This window comes from Panthera tigris, chromosome D3, assembly GCF_018350195.1.
Source record: "Panthera tigris isolate Pti1 chromosome D3, P.tigris_Pti1_mat1.1, whole genome shotgun sequence".
Lineage (NCBI taxonomy): Eukaryota > Metazoa > Chordata > Mammalia > Carnivora > Felidae > Panthera > Panthera tigris.
Genome location: NC_056671.1, coordinates 63,965,705 through 63,987,486, shown reverse-complemented (window position 1 = coordinate 63,987,486; position 21,782 = coordinate 63,965,705). Strand labels below are relative to the sequence as shown.

General features: G+C 39.7%; 1 long non-coding RNA gene across 1 annotated transcript in view; it reads right to left on the bottom strand.

Moving 5' to 3' along the window:
• Nucleotides 1-18,777, bottom strand: part of LOC122232772 — a 54,738-nt gene extending 35,961 nt beyond the window's left edge. The window contains exon 1 of the long non-coding RNA XR_006210165.1: nt 18,480-18,777. This is a non-coding gene — a long non-coding RNA (uncharacterized LOC122232772). The remainder of the gene's footprint in view (nt 1-18,479) is intronic.
• Nucleotides 18,778-21,782: the final 3,005 nt, after the last annotated feature.

Here is a 21,782-nt window from a genome sequence, read left to right as displayed (position 1 = left end):
GATGTGAGAAGCGAATGATTCAGAGCAGGGTGGGGGAGGGGGTGTCATGAAATTATAGCCACTGGAACATGATATAACAGTTTGTGGCAGTGGCAAGCAGCAACACAGAAACCTAGGGATGAAACAGATTAGATCTCAGGAGAAAGAGGTGAAGGAGAGCCATTAACAATCTTTTGTATTTCAGTGTTGCCCTTAGAGCATTCCTTACAAGGAAAAACATCCCAGTGCCATTCTCTTAAACCATTGCAAGCAACTATTGAGTCCACTATACCCCATATATTCAGTAGAGCTCTGAACGCAATCTGATTGTCATTCCCTTTAACTTTAATCAGTCATCTGTCAAAAATAGCTGAGGATGGCCCTGGATCCTGAACCTCCCATGTAGATCACCTACCAACACCTCAGGATATATCCTCTAACCCCATTCTCAGTCATTCCATGGGAGCATACAAATGCCACTCAGCTGACAGCATAGATGAACCGAAAAGAATGGACTGACTGTCCTTAGGCAGCCCTCCAGAAACCAGAATTAGACTCAATTATTACAACTGAACTGGGATAACATAAGCCTACCAGCTGTCTGAAAACCCACTTTGGAGACACTGTCAATCTGCACCTCCCCCCCTCAACTGATAAGGTCTCATTTGGGGTCTCCAACAATTGCAAAAAAACACTTTCCTTCTAGAGGCACCATGTGTGCTCCTGGTATGCTACTTCTTGTGTGGGACCACCTCCTTTTCCCAAATATGGTGATTTGCTCCTTAGGAGTGGTCAAAGAGAACTTCAAATGTTTAAACATCATCTTGCCCCCAGAAGGCATTCAGGTCTCACTGGCCAAGGCTGTTATAGATAGAGTTTCCCTATGCTTTCTCATGGATGCTATGGTTGAATTGTGTTTCCAAAAAAGATACACTGAAATCCTAATCCCCAGTACCTATAAATGTAACCTTATTTGGAAACAGTCTTTGCAGATGGATTAGAATGGGTCTCAAACCCAATGACTGGTGTACTTATAAGGAGATACAGAGGCAAAAAGAGAGACAGGTGAAGAAGGCTGAATGATGATGGAGATGGAGATTACAGTGGTATAATACCAAGAACTAGCAATAACCACCAGAAGACACAAGAGGTAGGGAAAGGTTCCTCCCCAGAATTTGCAGAGAAAGCATATATTCGTGGATACCTTGATTTTAGATTTTAACTTCTAGAACTGTGAGAATAAATTTCTGTTGTTTTAAGCCACCCACTTTATGGCAATTTTTTACAGCAGCCCTGGGAAACTAATACATGGACCAAGGTAGAGTCTGCACAATTGCTAATACATCTTGCTATGCCTGGATAAATGCCTCAGTCCAAGAGGAAAGGTCAGGTAGTTAACAACGATATTTATGGTGAGGGGGAAGTGAAGATATAAAAGTTAGAGCTGAGACTTATGAGTATATTTTGTCAATTTTACCTTTGAGATCACATTCTCCACTTGTAGGTATTATTCTGATCTTTTAAGGCCAAGATGAATATACATCAAAAATTACATCAAAATTTCCTAATAATATTTAGCATTCGCTTTTCTGCATTTTCTCAATATCACTCCTAGTACTTTGGTTTACCCATATCATCCTGCCTAAATTATTGCTGTTTGCATATCCAGTGATATTATCAAGGTCTTTGAGAATGGGACCTCTATTTTATTCATTTTAATGTCTTCTGGGACTAATATAATGCCTAGCCTGCTGTATACATTGTCAGTAGCCAATTAAAGTTTAGTGAATTAATCAATCTGTATATTTACATCTGTGTATCCTTCATTATATTTCTCCAGTAGAGTTCTACCCAATTGCAATTAAAGTATGGAACTATGAAATGGATAGAGTGTGTGATGGTTGATTAATAGTAGATAAAATTTATCAGCTATGAATTCAGTCTGCCTAAACTTACTTATCTCAATGAAAAGGACAGGAAATTGTCTACTTAATCTCACTTTCCTCAGTAAGTACATTCCTGTTCTCTGGGTCCTCATTTCAATATTTTGTATTTAAAATCAGAAATCAATTTTTCCATAGCTATTCCTGGTTTATATTCTTACTCATTAATGAGGCAGTTTTATGCTACTGAGGCAAATAAACCTACTAATAGGGTTATGCTGTGGAGCTGAGTTAAGATCTGTGGAGAATTTCCAGCTGTTTATTTTTCCATCTCCTAGACAAATACAGGAATGGCTTTCCAAAGCGTATTAAGTTATAATTTCCATTTCTACATAGAAAATGGAACTACAATTTGGAAAAAGGACTCTGTGTTTGAGCCGGCAACTGGCTGCTATATAATTATCATTGCTCTTCTTTATTAACTGCCCGCCTTTGCCTTATGTGGTGCTTTGTTGATAGAAGTAACCCCAATCTTGTTGCCATGGTGACAGTAACAAGTAGCTGAGAGGATTTTGTTTGTGGTAAACAAATTCAGGCATATGCTTGAAGCCTGGTGGAGCAGCTTCCCAGCTTCCCTTATGCTGCTGTCCTTGCATAAAATCAAAGAACAGCAACTAAAAAACCCCACAGCCCAGATTTGAAACGGAAAAATGGGAACCAGTCCTAAATAATCCTTTCTTATGTATGTGGGAATGTCTTGGTAGGTAGGTACACATTCATAAGACAGGGCCTTCTATGCTAGAAGGTCTCTGTGCAACAGCATCAAAAAAATGGCCCTGAGAGTGAGAGAAAGCCTCACACCCCTGGGGACACTTGGCAGCAATAGCACACTAGCAATGCATTAACAGAATAAGGAAAATTGTTTTTTTCTTCCCAAATCCTCTCTAAGGCAGCCTGCCATTTTATATGTTGGAAAGAGAATTCCTTCAAAACATTCTTTTGTAAACGTTGAAGTCAGACACCTTAAACCCCATTTCTTAAATGTGGGGTTCTGTGAAAGTAAACCATCATTGGAAGGAGAACAGGTGTAATGTAGATAGGTAGAATCTATGTAGGATTCACTTCTCTGAACTGTGGAGGACATGCTGATGGGTGGTCTGATTTCAGGGACCCCAGATATTCCTCATTTCTCATTTCCTGTCTCTTCCACCTATCTCTTCAAATGTCCTCTCTGCGATCCAACAACTGAAGTCTACAATTACAATACCAACACCTTTCCTCTCACTCTACTACTTTAAAAAAATATTCCGATGGGTCACACAATAAACAAAATTCTAAAAGCTTGAAGATATTATCAGTTATTTATGGCCACTGGTGTGCACAAATTAGAGATTCTTTCTTGGTACAAAATAATAGACAAATAAAGTAGATTACCGAGCTGCACATGGTAAATCTTTCAGGAGAGAGCAGAAGGGTCATCAAAGCCTGAAATACCAAGAACTACTTTTTTGAACTTAGTAATGGTTCCTGAGAACTAGTAGAATCCTGATGTTCTTGCTCATTATTTTCAACACTAGTGAAAGAACTTTGCTGACCTCCCTCAGATTCCCTGATCCTCAAGTGCCTAGCTCTATTGAAAGGGGGACTTTAACACAATAATATAGGAAGCCAGTTTTCAATCCCTCAAACACACTTAAACTTCCTGTTAATATTTTCTTCTGTTTTAACCTTTTATTTAGATATTTGTCTGATAGGCCAACACTAAGAATATAGTGCCATAGGGTTTGATGTAGCTTATCAATTCATGTCCTCCAAAGAAGGGTCCGGGGATGGTAGGGTGAACAGAATAGACCAACATTAAAGTGATTTCTCTTTTAAGAACATTAATCAACACACTACTGGTTGGTATGGGGTATTTGTTATGATTTGTCTATGTAAATTACTAAAACCAAAAAAAAAAAAAGTATGTTACTATAAGAATCCTAAAATTAAACAGTAGTAATAATAATAAATAAAACATAGCCTACTTTTAGGGGCACCTGGGTGGCTCAGTTGGTTAAGCATCCAATTTTTCATTTCATCTCAGGTCATGGACTTAGAGTTCATGAGTTTGAGCCCTGCATCGGGGTCCATGCTGACAGCGCAGAACCTGCTTGGGATTCTCTGTCTCCCTCTGTCTCTTGCTCTGCCTCTCCCCCACATGCATACTCTCTTTCTCTCTCTCTCTCAAAAGTAAATAAATAAACTTAAAAAAATAGCATACCTTTACAACATAAAACAGAATTTTCTCTTTAATAAGATCTAAATATGTCAAAGGTAAACACTGAATAAGAAATACAACTGAGATTTTTTTATACTATTGCCTACTCTCAGATTTTGTATCTTTTTAGTCTTACAGCATATGTTTGTGTCTATTGATGTACTAGTTCTATTTCTGAGAACTTCACCCATCACATTTACCTTATTAACCACCAGTCCCCAGGGTCCTCCTATTTCTCTGTAATTGCTCAAATACTGTTTTGACACACACACACACATAAACAGACACACTGGCCTTTTCTCCAGTTCTGCCATGCCCTAACTCTTGACAGAGGTTCTTCTTTCTTTTACTATAACATCTCATTCAGCCACTCACAATTATGGTTTCTCATTATCATACTGGTGAGTAGCTAAATGAGAATTTTGGCAAATGTCATCTCTTTTTTTTCTTCATGATTACCAACTAAAAGAATGGTTCCACTCCTCAGGTGTCTGAAGGAGAAGCTGGGTGTAGAAAGGGCACACAGATCCAGGAGCCCCAATTTGAACTCATGTCTGTTTGGCTACAGAGTTTATATTTTAATTATAACAGGAAGAGGTTCTTTAGCAAAAATACTTTGTTTCTAAGCAGTGAAACTATTCTGTGTCATACTATAATATTGGATATATGATATTGATATATAAATCTTTGTTCAACAGTTATAACAAATGCACCACACTAAGGTAAGATGTTAGTAATTGGGAAGACTGGGGATAAGGGGGACATACAGAACTGTACTTTCTGATCAACTTTCTGTATATCTAAAACTTCTATAAAAATAAAGTCTATTAATTAAAACTAAAAAGGAGAGGTGGGAGAGAGAAAGAGAGAGAGAGAGAGAGAGAGAGAGAGAGAGAGATTGAGAGAGAGAGAAGGTGTTACCCCAAATGAAGTGGAAAATGGACGTGTCAGCAGTTGAAGGTAAGGGGGTTGGGCCCCTCCAAGTCCCCTTAGTTATTCTTCTGCCTATTTCTAAGAGTGTTTGGATTGTTATGTCCACCCATATAAACCAGCCATTTGGGCTATGAAGTGAACTGTATTCAAGGAATCTTGTAAAGGTAAAGAAGATTGGACACTCCTACATCTCCCTCCCCACTCAAAACAAACCAATTTGCCTATGCTTCAGTTTCTATAAAATGCACAGATGTGCGAGAATTCAGCTGTCTCCCTGGGGAGCAGTAAAGGGTTGTTCTGAAGTGTTTCAAGACTGGAGCATCCCAGGGCCTGGCACAGGGCCTGGGACACAAGGGAGGAGATAAAGTACAAATGGAAAAGCAGTGTTATTGGGAAATTGTAGTTTAACACATGTGACAGGCACTCCCTCCCTGTCTCCTCAGATTTCTTCCATATTGCTTTCAGAATCCCTGTGTCAAGATGTCAGGGGCATACCTTCCCCTTCCTTTCTCTGTACCTCGACTCTCTCTTCCATACTAGTGTAGGAGGAGGCAGATGAGGTGAAGATCATATGTACCTTCTTCAACAGAAACTGTGAATTCGTCTTCCAGCACTCTGTCAGTCCCAGTGCCAGCATTACCACCACCTCCAGAGTGTACATATCTTTTCGAACTCAGTGCAAATCCACCTCCTGAAACTCATTCTGATAGTCACCCTGATCCCTTCTCTCAACTTCTCACTGAACACTTTAGCTGGACATCTCAGAGTTTAGAACTTCACCACATGCTGCTGTACTGTATGTTGTACTTGGAATATACAATCTTGCCCAATTAAAAAAATCTACATATTTATATGTTTATACCTATCTAATCCTAAAGACAGCACTTTTCCTTTTACATCCATTGAATCTCCACTCTTACCCATCTTCAACTCTTGCCACTGTACGTTGGTTGAAGGCAAAACAATTATGTTGGAGATTCAAAATAAAACTTAGAAGCCCTCTGCCTGCCTTACTTCCTTTCTGAATCAGGCCCTAAAACCTCCAAATTTACCATTACACTTCTTAGGCCTCATGTGTTGACTCTGAAATTACCCTTTTGAATATTTACTGGGATAATTTTGTTTCATTATTGAATGAACACAGACCCTATTGTGCTATGCTTGAGATTTTAGGAAAGTAGAGTGAAGAACTGGAGAGGAAGAGCAAGACAGCACAGCTGTGGGACAGAGGGCATAGACCTGCACAATTAGATCAGTTTGCAACATCACCCACAGTGCTGGATCCTATGAGAGAACATGGTCTCGAGAAAGAAAGAAGGATTTGGGGGTTCAACTACCTGCTCCAAGACTTCAAATCCCAATGACTAAGTTTCTTAACCTCCTTAAAACTCGATTTTCAGGGGCACCTGGGTGGCTCAGTCTGTTAAGCACCTGAATTCAGCTCAGGTCATGATCTCATGGCTTGGGAGTTTGAGACCCACATTGGGCTCTATGCTGACAGTGCAGATCTGGAGCCTGCTTCGGATTCTGTCTCTCCTTCCCTCTCTGCCTCTCCCCTGTTCATGCTCTGCCTCTCTCTCTCAAAAATAAATAAACATCTAAAAAAAATTTTTTAAAAAGCCCTCAATTTTCACATCTGGAAATGGGGTTTGTTTCTGTCTCACACATATCTGTGAAGGCCACAAAAGACAATACCCAAGAAAGTTGTTGCAAACTTCAAAATACAGATACGGATTTGTTAGCAATACACCATGGGCAGCATGACAGCATTTGCTACCTTGGGAAGATGGGAGGTAGGTTGGGGGATGTAGATTCTAGAAAAGTAGGCAGGGGTTTTCAGTTACAAAGATTCTCTACTTCAGATCTTTGTCTGAGATTAAGCCTGTTGGAAGATACAGATTATTCAAAATGACTGAACCAAACTTTATAATTGTACAGTTGAGGCTCTTTGTTTTCTAGACAATAAGATTAAGTAGCAGAAAGATTAAGTACAAGCCTGTTTCAGTGCATAAAAGACAGTAACACTCATATATCTGTGGCTGAAGCATGTGAAGATTTTCAAGTCATTGGGCCTTATCTTTTTTTTTTTTCTTCTGTATTGGTTACTTTAGCCATAGTTTTTATTCTTGTCATAGAAAATTTGAAGGCCATCTGGCAAAGACCTGTCAATTTACCTCTTGGTTTCCAATGCTGATTCAACACTTTTGCCTAATCTGAACACTAAATAACACCAACAGCACATCTAGGTCACATCCATTTATGTTGCACTTTGCACTTATAAAGTTTTTTATAAAGTTTTTTTGCTTTCTCCCACCTAGGTACTACTGTGGCATTTTCTGTAAGAAAATGTGCTCTCCTCTAAAGATGGAGCTTTTCCTACAAACTCCTCCAATCATCTTTGTTCCCAAAAACTTACTCTCATGAAATTCTTTATCAGTGACAGACTAATCCCAAGCCTTGGGTTTTCTTGTTGTGGTGGGTTTTTTGTTTTTTGTGTTTGTTTGGTTTTTTTTGTTTTTTTGTTTTTTTTTTTGTCACAGAACTGCTCAAGAACTGACCAATAGTCAATTACTCAGCATTTATTAAGGACTTACTATGTGTTACATAAAGATCCAAGAGGAAACTTAAGACTCTGCCCTATTCATGGAGGCAAGGTCTATACTTCAGAAAATGCTAGGACCTGGGGCAAGCTGAACCCCAGTAATGACACACTGAGTTCAGTGGAGGGATAATGGACTGAATTTGGGAGTTCAGAAGGTGCACAGAGCTGATAATGTTGAAGATGTTCTGAGGAATGTCAAGGTTTAAATCAGCAGAGTGGAGGAGAGGACAATATCATTGGTGGGAAACACAAGGGGACAGAGGACAGAGCTAGGCAAATCAGATTAACAAGATCTGTAAGAAGACTGTTCTGGCTGGAATAGAGAGTTGGTCTTGGGAGGTAACGAAAGATAAGGCAGAAGAATATTTTACGATAGACTATGGACCACCATTCCTGCCAAGATGAGAAACCAGGACTTGTGTTGTTAGCACTGATGTGTGAGCAAGGGATAGGGTTTCAGAGATGGAACACAGAGTCAGAAACATTTGAGTCTGACTTTTGGCATATAAAGCCACCACCTGCAGGACCTGGGCAAGTTACTTGATTTCTCTGTGTCTTGATTTCCTCCAAAGTAAAACTGAATTAATAAAATCTCCTAAGTCTATTATGCAAGTTAAATAGTTCCTATAACAGAATAGGTGGCTGAAAACAACTTTTATTTGTTTATTTATTTTTTTTGGCTGTTGGGTTTTTAGTATTGGTTTTATTTTTGTTTGTTTTCAAATAGCAGTCATGTTGATGCATAATTACTTTTCTTCTTAGCTCTTAGTAATTATCCAAGTCAGAATACTCCTTAAAACAATATATCTTTTTCTACCTATTCTCATTGCTCTATTAGTTTTTGGAGCCAACATATTCTTCCTGATTATGGAATCACAGGCTTTGAATTTCCATTTATCTCTAGTCAGATCTTCTTCACATTTTGGGAGGTACCTCTGTCACTGCCTTTGTGGTGTTTTTAGAAACTAAAAGCCATAGAATAAAACTTTATAATGAATAAAGGAAAGAAACACAAATAATTTTATTTTTATACTTAAAGAGAACAGAGAATTTGATGAGTAGATAAAATCAGCAACTTTAAAAGAGTTTCTTCCCCTTCAACAGAAATATTCCTCTCATTGACCTCCTATGGTGCCTGAAATTCTACCATATGCTCTTTTCCTTAAAGAGCCATGGACCCAGCAGGAACATATTGATACAATGATGGCTTCCACTGCATTATATTCCCTGGGAGGGGTAACGCATTAACCAGCCAGCACACCAAAAGGGTGCATGCATATCATCTAATCTCATATTGGTCACACTATCTACTATTCTCCTTTAATATCATGGAGATACTTCAAAAGTGGCAAGGATCAAAATAAGCATAATAGCAAATATCTGTAGTACTTTCTATATGTCAGGTAAATGAAATTCTCAAGCTAGTTTTTGGAAACAGTTACTATCATTACCCTCACTTTACAGTTGAAGAAACCAAGGAGGAGAGAGAGATGCTTAACTTCCAAAGAGTAGGTCACAGGGCTGGGATTTGAACTCAGGCCTTTCAGCTCCAAGGGTGATGCTTAACCATTGTACTACACTGTCTTGCTTTGTATAATGGTTGTTATTTCCTATTCCATGGTTAATAATGGGACTTTTTAGGGGGACATGAGGGAAATACAAGTAGGTCTGATGACAGAATTTTTTTGCATCTATAGTAAAAGGTTTTGGTTGTGTACATGTATGGCACCTCCACCTCCTCCCACTTTCGGGATGGGAGCTGCTATGCCCTGGCAGCTTCGCCTCTGAAGGGCTTTGTAAGGCTGTCAAGGCTATAGTCTCATCATGGGAAATTAAAGAAGTTGGCTTCTTATGCATGGCATTGTTCCAAACTTTAAAAACTAAACGGCAAAGGGTATTTTCTTGAAGTTTTTACACTATACATCTGAGCTCTCTGCAGCCCTCTATAGCCTAAATCTTTGCCAGCAATGAAAAACATGCTCCCTGTGAAAGTAATTAAACAAGGAGACCATTAGACTGAGGTGTCTCCAATACCCTGGTAGCTTACATAAATAAACCAAAATAGAAGCCAGACTCAATTCCTATAAATGCCTTAAAGTTAAGAAATCTAAATTAATGATAAACAGACAACTAGACTTTCCCAAATAAAGCAACAGCTTAAGCTATAGCCAATCAAATAACTTCTTTGTTTGGCTTCTACACCTGTTCGATAAAAGCCTTTTCTTTAGCTCCTGCAGGTGGAGCACTCCTAATCATATTTGGTTTGGCACTGCCTGACTGGAATAGATGTTTGCTTAAAAACTCTCCAAAATTTTAATGTACCTCAGTTTACCTTTTAACAGTCACATTGTACTAAATCTTCTGGAAGCATAGTTTTTTTTCAGTAGATATCTGGACAGAGGCTCTAATATAGAAGAAAATCAAGTGTCCCACATCACTCATGTTTACCCTGAGGAAATAGAATGCAAGATAGGAGAGCTTTGACAGGGGAAGAGGCTGAAAGACTGATGTCCAAAAGAACATGACAGCCCAGAATATTTATGGAATAGGGCACTTAATGCAGAAAGGGCTCCGAAGACAAATGGAGAGGCTCTAACATATGGAGGAACTGGGGAGTCTGGGTACATGCTATCTGAAAGCTTAACAACCCCACGATTGTATGTCAATAATTGCTGATGGTTATATTTTCCAAAGATGACCACAATAATATCTCCCATTACTCACTTTATTCTGCAGTATGATACTGTTGCTCCTCCATGAAGAGACAGAGTTTACTTCTTCATCCCCTTGAATCTGGGTGAGGTGGGGCCAGTGACCGTTGTCCAATAGAATATTGTGGTAGTAACAGTGAGAACCTAGTGATCATGTTGAGGAGCCCAATGTGCATGTATAGGTACTCCTGTAGACATCCCTGGCTCCCAGCTAAAAGTCAGCAGCAAGTCCAGCCATGTAAGTGATAGATCTTGATATTCTAGACTAGTCCATCCTTCTAATAACTCCAGCCCCAGCTATTGTGTGACTGCAACCACATATAAGGCCCTGAGCAAGAACTGTACAACTGAGCTCAGACAACCCACAGAACCAAAGAGATAATAAACAGTTATTCTAAGCTGCTAAATTTTGAGGTGGCTTGTTGCATAGAAATAAACCAAAACAATAATGCAACTGAAGGGGACATACCAATGCTACTCAAAGAGTTCTTACTATCTAAGAACTAAGCAGAGACTATTCTCGGGTATTGATACATCAGCATATGGCATTTATGGAGCCTGCACTAGTCATACTTCTCCCTTGATTGAGACGCTATGCCTTCACTCCAATGAAGACCACTTTCTCACTTAGCATAGGAAGAAATTATCTTCTTTATGAAATTTTTGGTTTTGTTCTTCTAAATCCATGTGTCACAGATTCATGCTGCGTATCTTCAGTCTCTAGGTTCCACCGTAACTCCTGGGAGAAGCACTTCCTCCTTGAACCCACCACAGTAGCAATGAAGGCCTATCAGGAGATGGGGAGTAATGGCCTGAAGAGCATTTGAAACTCAACCAAGAGGCCAAGAATTCCATTTTCCATATTTTATGCTTCATTTCATTTTTCATGAAGAAGATAAAAATAAACATAGCATTGACCAAAATAATAACTCCTGAGCCAGTAAATTATCTGTGAGTTTCTCTATTTGCACCTTTATCTTCCAAATTCCTTTCAAGTCTTCTGCAGGTGTGCCATGAAAATTCAAACTAGGAGTTTCTGAAATGCAGGGCTAAGTACTATTGTATTTAGGCCATTGGTTATTATACATGAAGTTATGCTTCTTCCACTCCCTACCTATTCTTCTATGGTTTTGATGTGGCTGCTCACAGCTTGCTATCTGTGTTCTCATTTCTCAGCCGCCTTCTAAGCATGTCTGATAATTTCACTTGTTTAGTTCAATTTGTATGTATTTGATCTTTTCCTTCTTTGATTAAATGCCAGTGGTAATTCGGTTAGTAGCACAAACACATTAGTGCTACAATAAGCTAAGGCCAAAAGCACAGGATATTTTCCCCAGCTTCTTAAACTGCCATTTCTAGATATTATTTTGGGCAAGATCTCACTGTAATTCTAAGATTGCTTTTCTTATTAAAATATAAAAATGTGACCTATAGGGAGAGATAATAAATCCTTTCTGGAAGTCATCTATTAATGGAATTCAAAGTGTCCCTAGATATCATATCCTAAGGTGGCTAAGTAAATCACATCACTTAGATATGTAAGACACTTTAAAAATGATCTCCTTGAGGGGCACCTGAGTGGCACAGTTTGTTAAGTGTCAGACTCTTGATTTCAGGTCAGTTCATGAAATTGAGCCCTGCTTTGGGCTCTGTGCTGACCATATGGAGCCTGCTTGGGATTCTGTCTCTCCTCCTCTCTCTCTGCCCCTTGCCTGCTCACACTCTCAATCTCTCTTTCTCTCTCTCTCCCTCCCTCTCTCTCAAAATAAATAAACTTAAAAAAAAAATCTACTTGAGTATACTCTGTTTTAAAAAGTACATGGTTGAGTGGTCCAGGGGATAGAGAGCCCTGAGAAGAGCTTTATTTAGGCATGGTGATTCAAAGCAGAGATGGACTGTGACAGTCAAAAGACATGGAGGTGTGGCTACTGTGATAGACCAAGCCTAGAATGAATACAGTTCAGGAAGTCAGGCAGGGAACTGGCTGGTAATTTCCTAGTAGACAAGGCAGGCGCGGGGAGACAGTGGACTGGGGTTGGGTAGGTGGAACTTAACAGCTGTGTAATCAATAAATCCCTACTGCCTCTCTGCTGTGGTGAAGATGTGAACCTATGCTCAATGGCCCTGAAAGAGACTGTCCTTTTTATTAAAAGCTGATTTTTGAGGAAAGGATCCAAGTCTTCTCATATACAACATCATTCAGTGTCTGTTTCCACCAAGAAGAGCATCTGCTCCACGCAGCTGAGAGGGTTTGGAGGGTGTATTTCTGTCTTGACATAACTTTTCATATTTGATTTTTTAACCTCTTCATGTGACCTGCTTTTCTTCATAATAAGTTGCTTCAAAAACCAAATTAGGACATTAAAAGACATCTCATAAAATCCATACAGATCTTTAACTCCAAAGCTAAATCTAAAAATTAGATTGCCTGGGTGCCTGGGAGGCTCAGTCAGTTGAGCATCCAATTTTGGCTCAGGTTATAATCTCACAGTTTGTGAGTTTGAACCCTACATCGGGCTCACTGCTGTCAGTACAAAGACCACTTTATATCCTCTGTCCTCCTCTCTCTCTGCCCCCCCCCTCTCTCTCTAAATAAACATTTAAAAAATTATATTCTCAGTAAATTGCTTTTCCTATGGCATAATATAGTTTTATTTTGTTGCATCTGCGTGTTTCTTTCATTCACCAATTTACTTATTCTTGTAATTTGCTCAGAAAATGATTATAAAATATCTAATATGTCCTATGCACTCTTTTATACTTTAGGACACTCAATTGAATAACACAAATTTCATCTATACTTATACACTGATCGGAGACAAAGAAATAGTAACAATAGAGGGTAAGGGTGACGGAAGCACAATGCCCAATGTTATGGGAACATAAAGGAGGTGTACCTAACTCTTCCTGCAAGAGTCCTCGTTTCTAGGAGAATCCACTGAAAAAAAAATTTAAGGAATTTCCCAGGTTGAGAGACATGTTCCCCAAACGGGGTGCATTCTAGAAAAAGAAATGGAAAAATAAATTGCACAGTGCATACGGGGTTTAGTATGGCAAGGGGCAAAGCCCCAAGGTGGAGTTCAAGCTCCATTTAGGCTGATCCCTGGTCTACAACTTGCTTGCTGTGCAAACTTAAATAAGCCTCTGATGTCTCTATGTATCACTTTCCTCATCTGGCAATAACATCTGGCAATAATAATGATATCTCCCTCATAAGGTTGTTTAGCAGATTAAAAAAGATAGTTCATGTCAAGTGCTCAGAAAAGTGCATGACTCCATAAATGCTAGCTATTTTTATGGCTGAAATTAAGGGTCTGATTGGTAAAGAGACAGGGAATGAAACTGAAAGTTAGGAAGAAATAGAACATAAACTTTTCAGACTGTGGTATGAAGTTTGGATTTTATTTGTATCCAAAAGCATGCCTTGGAAATGCTTTTAAGTAGGATGATGGCCTGATTAAATACCCATCTATAGAAAGGTTTCTTGATGGGGATAAATAGGTAGAAAGACCAATTATGAGAGCCCTGCAGTAATGCAAGTCAGATGAATACTTAAACTAGAGACAAGGAAAGGGAAAGAGGAGTGTGAATAGATATAAAAGATTATAAAGACGACCTAGATCATCTAGGGACTATAGTTTGCATAATAAATAGCCTAAAATAAGTGGTATTCTTTTGTTTGCAGAACTATGTGGATGGTAATGACATTCATCAAAAAAGAAAATTCAGGAAAAGACCAACTTGAAAACAATATGATTAGTTGGTTTTCAGACATGATGGGCCTGAGGTACTTATGGGCTATCAAGGTGGACAGCTATAAACAGATGTCAGGGGTTGAATATCTATTCAACAGAATTAGTAATCCTGAGCTCAAGTATAGTTAAGCTATAGAAAATATGAAATAATAAAACTAGAATTTACTGAGTACTTATTATAAGCTAGGACATAAAGTAATCTCTTTGCATGGATAATCCTACATTTCATACACAAGCCAAGACAAGTGCTGTATGTTTTCCATTCAACAACACATAAGGGACGTGTCTTTAAAAGTACAAGTAACTTGCCAAAGTCACACACCTAACAAGTGGGGAATAGAAATGCATCAATTACTATTAGATTCTTGTGACAGATTCCTCAACATACTACTGGGTTAAATAAAGAGAATGTATTTCCTTTTCCTTTCAAATAAATATAGAGGGACTGAGTTTCCTTCTAATTTATTTCCCTGTAATACTTAGCATTTGGCTCCCTTATCAAATCCATCATGTCTGTATTCTAACCAGCAGAAAAGATGAAAGAAGGAACTAATGTATGCCACCCTGCTTTAAAGACACTCTCCACAAGTTGGACACAACACTTCTGCTTCCAACCCATTGGCAGTACTTCAGTCACATGACATGCCTAGGTGCATGGAAAGCAGAGAAATGCATCATGTATATATATGTATACACACATACATATATATATACATACATATATATATACACATTTTTTTTTCTTGAGAAGCTATTGCCCACATAAAAATTGGAGTTTCCAATGGTGAGTAAGTATTAGAGGATAGATACTGAAATAAAACTGACAGTCTCTACTACAGGGATCAACTACAACAAAATGCAAAGTTCAGAAAACCTAACTGAAGGTATCAGTTGTATTTCTGGGGTAGCTCAGCATTAAATGGAAGCTGGAGAAAACGAGTCCAAGAAGCATGCTGACTAGGATAGGTCTGAGATCTACCATCATTATCATCATGAATCCATTGATTGGATGGGTATCGAGGCATAATAGTAGTAGAACACACTAGACTATTAATATTCCTGATAAGAATTTGGTGCACATCATGCAAACAATTCTTCTGAAGAGAAGTATGGAGAAATCTGGAGAGGAATTAGAACTAGGTATAAGTTAAAACATCAATTCAGTTTAACTCTCATTTTAAGGACAGACTACTCATAAGCCAGGCATAATGAAAAGGTGATCATTTCCTTATCAAATGTTTATTCAAATCATAAAAAGTTTTAATATTTATTTTTTGAGAGAATGCAAGTGGGGGAGAGGCAGAGAGAGGGGGACAGAGGATCTGAAGTGGGCTCTGTGCTGACAGGATTACAGCAGGGAGCTTGATGTGGGGCTGGAACTCAACGAACTGCCAGATCATGACCTGAGCTGCAGTCGGGATGCTCAACCAACTGAGCCACCCAGGTGCCCCATAAAAAGGTTTACCTCAGGGTTTCTATAAATAGTGAACTTCCCTAGTGCACATAGAAAGAACCCAGTTTAAAGATGCTAAATTCACAGGCAATTTTCAGAAACATTTATGGGGCATGTAAGATGTACCTAAATCTCGGGCATAGAAAGAAATGAGATTAAGTGCAAAAAGAATCACTGCAGGTGAATATTTAGATTTGAAGAGGTGGAACAAGTGTTTCTAAAGGAGCTCCCTTGGGGAGACAGGTTTTCATGGAAGGCACTTACCTTGAATAGTGTCTCAATAGAATACCTAAACAGAATCCTCAAATATATTGACTTCTGTGTCCTGAATGTTCTTGGTTCTATGTTGAAACTACTTTTCAAGTGTCTCTACATAATTTTGGAAAAGAAAAAAAGTTTGGGAATGATGAAGATGTCTTAGCAATTGCCTCACATATCTAATATGGAAGAGGGCAATAGAGAGACTATCTAGGTCATACTGTTTATCAGGTATACATACCATTCACCCAGAAAGATTTACAAATTCAAATACAATCAGGGATTCAATAATAGTTATTGAATCCTTGGAATGCATACACCCACCTGGCCCTTATAAGTCAAACACAGTGCAGCATCCCTCTGGTGCCTTTTCCCCAAAGATGACCTGCTCTCATCCTTGGTCTGATTTGATTCTATGATTAGAATTTTTGCTGAAATCTAGGAACATCTGTTTACTACAGAATTCTCGCCCAATCCCTCAATCCTGTCCTTCATATCTATCCTTTTTGGTTTGGGGAAGCCTGAAATTTCACCATTAGAAAGATATTGTTTTAGCTTAAACTCAATAGGACATTTTTACCTTTGTTATACAAAGGTTTCTCTTAAGAGAACACAGAAATCTTGCCCTGTATTTACATCTCAAGTATCAAAGGAAGAGCTAAAGTACTTGAAACTGATGGATAAAGAATACAGAAATTCAAATTGTAAGTATATATCTACTTCCTTGTTTTCATACTGTATCTGGTATTCAGAGAACAACCCCCAAATAGTTTAAGAGCCTCTTCAATAGAAGAGGCAATTTCTTAGCAGGTACATGAAATGTTTGGTTAAATAGTCCTTTTCATTTTTTCATCTCTGGTAATAATGGAAGTTGTAAATATTTGGCTTCAGTCAGATTGTCCTCACTGGTTCTGAATAAGGCTGGTACTTTTTTGCCTCTTTGTCTTTACTAATGCTATTTCCTACCTGGACGGCCCTCGATATTTCTTTCTTTCATGTTTCAACTATGCTTTTATTAAAGTAAACTACCCATAATTTCGTAAGTATACGGCTCCATAAATTTTCACTAAAGGATCACACCTATGTAACCACTTCCAAGATTAAAAAAGTAGATCATTAAAGTACTCTAGAAACTTCTCTGGTGTTCTTATATGGAATACAAAAAGAACTTTTCCTTTACCCTCTTAGTTTATATTATTGGAGACTGCAAATTAAATTTACAAAAGAAAGATTGACCATTTTCCCTCCTGTGTGTTCTAAACAACACCCAAGGCTATTGCCAAATGAATCTGGGGCCATCCACTGGAGTTTCCAAATGGTGAGAAACTGGCTAATTGATTATATATCCCCCTCCCTCCACGTGAGGGTTCTAAACATGCCTTGGTTTGTGAGGACACTGCATCTGGCTTAACACAAGCTTTTCCTTGTTGCCACATAAACCAGGCCACCACCATTTAGAGGATTAGAGAAACTTAGTACCATGTAGACATACCTTAGTTGAATAGTCATCAGGGTCACATTTTAAGGGTCATGATGTGTAAGGCGGGGCAAAAGAACATAGCCTTAAATGAAGGTTCCATCCCCCCCTTTAACCTATAGGCAACAGGGTTGGTTGAAGGGAAGGAAGGAATATTACAGCAGTGTATTAAATTACTACAGGCAAAACCATTTTGGCCAGGTGGACTAAGGTACCGTCTCAGGATTTAACACATTTGAATGATCATGAATATGTATGCACCCTTAGCTTAAAACTTCCCGTTTTGTTGTTCAAGGAGACACTGCTTTGGGAAATACAGCGTTCTCTTGTTGCAAACAAAACCCTTCCTTTTCCTATTTTTGGCTTGGTTATATCTTTTGGCTCCACACCCAGCAAGAGGCAAATCCAGTTTCAGGTAATACATTCATGCAGCTTACCCCTGGTTAGCACTCACGCACTCCTATGTTTGCAACAGAAAAACCACTCTAAACAAACCCATTGTACCTGGGATATGGGATGGATATCACTGTAACTGTACGGTCTTTCTGTCCACGTTAAGGGGGGCAGACCGGTTTGACACTGACTGGTCACACCACCTAGGCATTTACTGGGTAGCCCCCAAATAGGACCAGGTGGTTGTGTGTCACAAACATTTGACTGTGGCTTCCACCTGGGTGGCTTGACCACTGCACCCTGATTTTTTCTGGGCACAGGAGAGAATTGGCCCACAGTAAGGAAAGTTGCCAACCTCCCTCTCCTCAAAGCTAGCCGGTAGCTCTGTTTTCCACTGTGATCATTTGGCCGCCATCTTTGTTCTATCAGCCCGGAGGCTGTCACAGTACACTTCAAAGCCCTTACTAAGGTAACCCCCACAAGCCTTCAATGACAGCTGACAAAGCCTGTCCTCATCAAATCCTGGGATGTCTCTAACAGAGAAAGCTGTCGTCCGAAATGGGATGGCCTTGGACTCTATCACTGCCTCACAAGGAGGCACCTGTGCCACTGGCGGCAGGAAACTGTGTTCACACTCCAGCAGTCGGCTAACGTACCTCATAAAATCCCATGAGGATTCAGGTGACCACCCTGAGTAATCCTACCCCAGCCCAGGGGGCTTAATGAATCAGTGGTTTTAATCATGAGGCTCTTGGTGAAGAAAACTGTTACTTACTTTGGGAATCATTCTCCGGATCCCGTTTTCTCCTGCGTGAGCCTCGATTGCTGCCCTGGCGGACGCCTCAGGTGCAGCTGTGTAGCAGCCGAAGGAACCACCTCCATCCGGGGGGAACCTTGCTCAGCCCAGGGCATGAGGAGCAGGGCGTGAATGGACTACGAGAGGGTCACGGGGGCTGGAGAGCCGGAGGAGGTCCCGGAGGGGACGCGACTGGCTGACCCGGGATCTGGACCCTTGCAAGCAGAGGCTCCTCACCTCCTCACCCCCTCCCGGAGGTCGGAATGTACGTTCTGCCCGCCGGCCCTCCGCGGAGCCATTTCCAGCGCCAAGGGAGCGAGCGCGTGGTGCTCAGATCCTCTGGACGCATGCGCGCAGTTACCCAGTCCTGCCTCGTGTGAGCGCCCAGACGCTGCGGTGAGGAGGTGCGTGTCCTGCGGTGCCTGGAGGAGCGAGTCTCCTGGGTGAGGACCGGGCTCCGGAAACCCGCCACCCGCTCCTGGTCTGCGGGCTCATCCTCTCTCCAAGCCCTCCTTGCCCTCAAGGTATCGGGCCAGAACCAGTAGTAAGAGGGTCGGTCCACTAGGGGTGGTTACTTGTGAGAAGGTGGGTGGGAACTGTGTGGTAAATAAGGGTTGATTGCTAAGGTAATGCAGATAAGAGTTGTTTTCCTTTCCCTGATAGGGGAGAAGAAATACCTTTATAAATGCAAATTTCTGTAACCTGTACAAAGGTTTTTAAGCATAAAGGAGGGCAGAGCGTTCTTCCGGTGTCTGCTGTTTCTCAGTTGCCTTTAGCTCAAAATAAGGCTTCTGTCAAAATGGCACATTCTGACCCCCTTCCTGCTCTTCCAATTGCTAGCAACCCCTTTCCCTGCCTCCTCCCAAGGATAATCACTAGCCTTTCATCGTCATTGTTTCATTTCAGCTGGTTTTGAAATGTATATAAATATAAGCATACAATCCATGTGCTTTTGTGCTTCGGTTTTTCTCTCAGTATTATATTTTATTATGTTTATGATAATCCATGTTAATGGGTGTAGTTGTAGACCACCCATTCTCATGGCTTCATACCGTCTGTTTTGTAAGGGTACCACGACTGTTTCTCAGGTCTGACGCTTAATAGGTATTAGGTAGTTTCCTGTATTGAAATAGTATACATGGTGCTGTTATGAAAATTATTGCATTTGTCATTTGATAAATATGTATGTATTTGTTAGGTATATACTCAGGAGTGAGGAATTGTTGAATTATGAGTCTAAACAAGTTCAGTAAATATTGACAGGTAGATGCAGTACATGAGTTCTGAATGTTCCATATACTTACAAATACTTGATATTTTCTTTTCTATTTTTTAATGTTTATTTATTTTGAGAGAGAGAGCACGCCGTGTGTGCACTGGAGGGGCAGAGAGAGAGGGAGAGAGAAAATCCCACACAGGCCCCACACTGCCAGCATGGAGCTTGAGGCAGGGCTTGATCTCAGGCACCATGAGATCATGCATGATCTGACCTGAAATTGAGCGTCAGACATTTAGTGAACCGAGCCACCCAGGCCCCCCAAACACTTGGCATTTTGTTAATTTTTAAAATTTTATCCATTCTGGTAAGTATTGAGTGGTATTGGCAGGGTACCTTGATTTGAATTTCTTTTATCAGTAAGGATGATAAGGGTCCTTTCATGGGTTTATTTACTATTTGGATATCCTCTTGTAAAATTCAACACTTTTGCTCATTTTACCAATAGGTTGTCTGTTACTGGTTTTGAGAGTTCTTTATATATTATGAATATGATTCCTTTATGTATATATGCATTCCAAATGCCTTCTCTTACTTTGCACATTGAATTTATACACTATAAATGGCATATGTTAATTTAAAAAAAAGTTTAATTTTAGGGGCGCCTGGGTGGCTCAGTTGGTCAAGCGTCCGACTTTGTCTCAGGTCATGATCTCACAGTTTGTGAGTTTGAGCCCTGCATCAGGCTCTGTGCTGACAGCTTGCTCAGAGCCTGGAGCCTGCTTCAGATTCTGTGTCTCCTTCTTTCTCTACTCCTTCCCCATTCATGCTCTGTCTCTCTCTCTCTCTCAAAAATAAATTAAAAAATTAAAAAAAAAATTTTTAAGTTTAATTTTTAAGTTGTTAAATTTATGAATTTTTTTCCTTTATGTCTACTGTGTTTTTTGTATGGTTTAATAATCTGCTACAGCCCTAGGCCATGAATTTTTTCTTTGTTTACTGCTCTTTAGAAGTTTTTACTTTTCTTTTTTAATAGCAGCTTTACTCAAATAAAATTCACATACCATGCAATCCACCCATTTAATGGTGTAATGGTATGATTAAGTTTTTGTTTTTGTTTTTGTTTTTTAATTTAAAGGTTCATTTACATTTACTGTTTTTTAGTATATTAAGAGATATAGGCAACCATCACCATGGTCCATTTTAGAACATTTTTACCACTTCAAAAAGGAATCCCCTTCACTTGAGCTATTGCTCTTCTAACTCCTAATATCCCCAAGCCCTAAGTAACTACTAATTTACTTTCTGACTTTATAGATATGCCCTTTATGGACATTTAATAAAAATGGAATGAAATAATATACGTAATTTGTTACTGGCTTGTTTAGCATAAAGTCTTTAAGGTTCATTATCATACTTTTTTTTTTTTAACGTTTATTTATTTTTGAGACAGAGAGAGACAGAGCATGAATGGGGGAGGGGCAGAGAGAGAGGGAGACACAGAATCGGAAGCAGGCTCCAGGCTCTGAGCCATCAGCCCAGAGCCTGACGCCGGGCTCGAACTCACGGACCGCGAGATCGTGACCTGAGCTGAAGTCGGACGTTTAACCGACTGAGCCACCCAGGCGCCCCTCATTATCATACTTTTTATGACAGAATAATGTTTGATTATATATTTTTTGTTTATCCATTCAGTCATTTGGTGGACATTTAGAAGTTTTTACTTTTTCATTTTACCTTTTATTTTTTTTTAATTTTTTTTTTAACATTTATTTATTTTTGAGACAGAGAGAGAGAGAGAGCATGAACGGGGGAGGGTCAGAGAGAGGGAGACACGGAACTGAGACAGGCTCCAGGCTCTGAGCTGTCAGCACAGAGCCCGACGCGGGGCTTGAACTCACGGACCGCGAGATCATGACCTGAGCCGAAGTCGGCCGCTTAACCGACTGAGCCACCCAGGCGCCCCTACCTTTTATTTTTATATTTACCACTCATCTAGAATAGAATTAGGTGGTAATATAAAACATAAATTCAGTATTCATTTTTTTCTTGTGGATACCGAATTG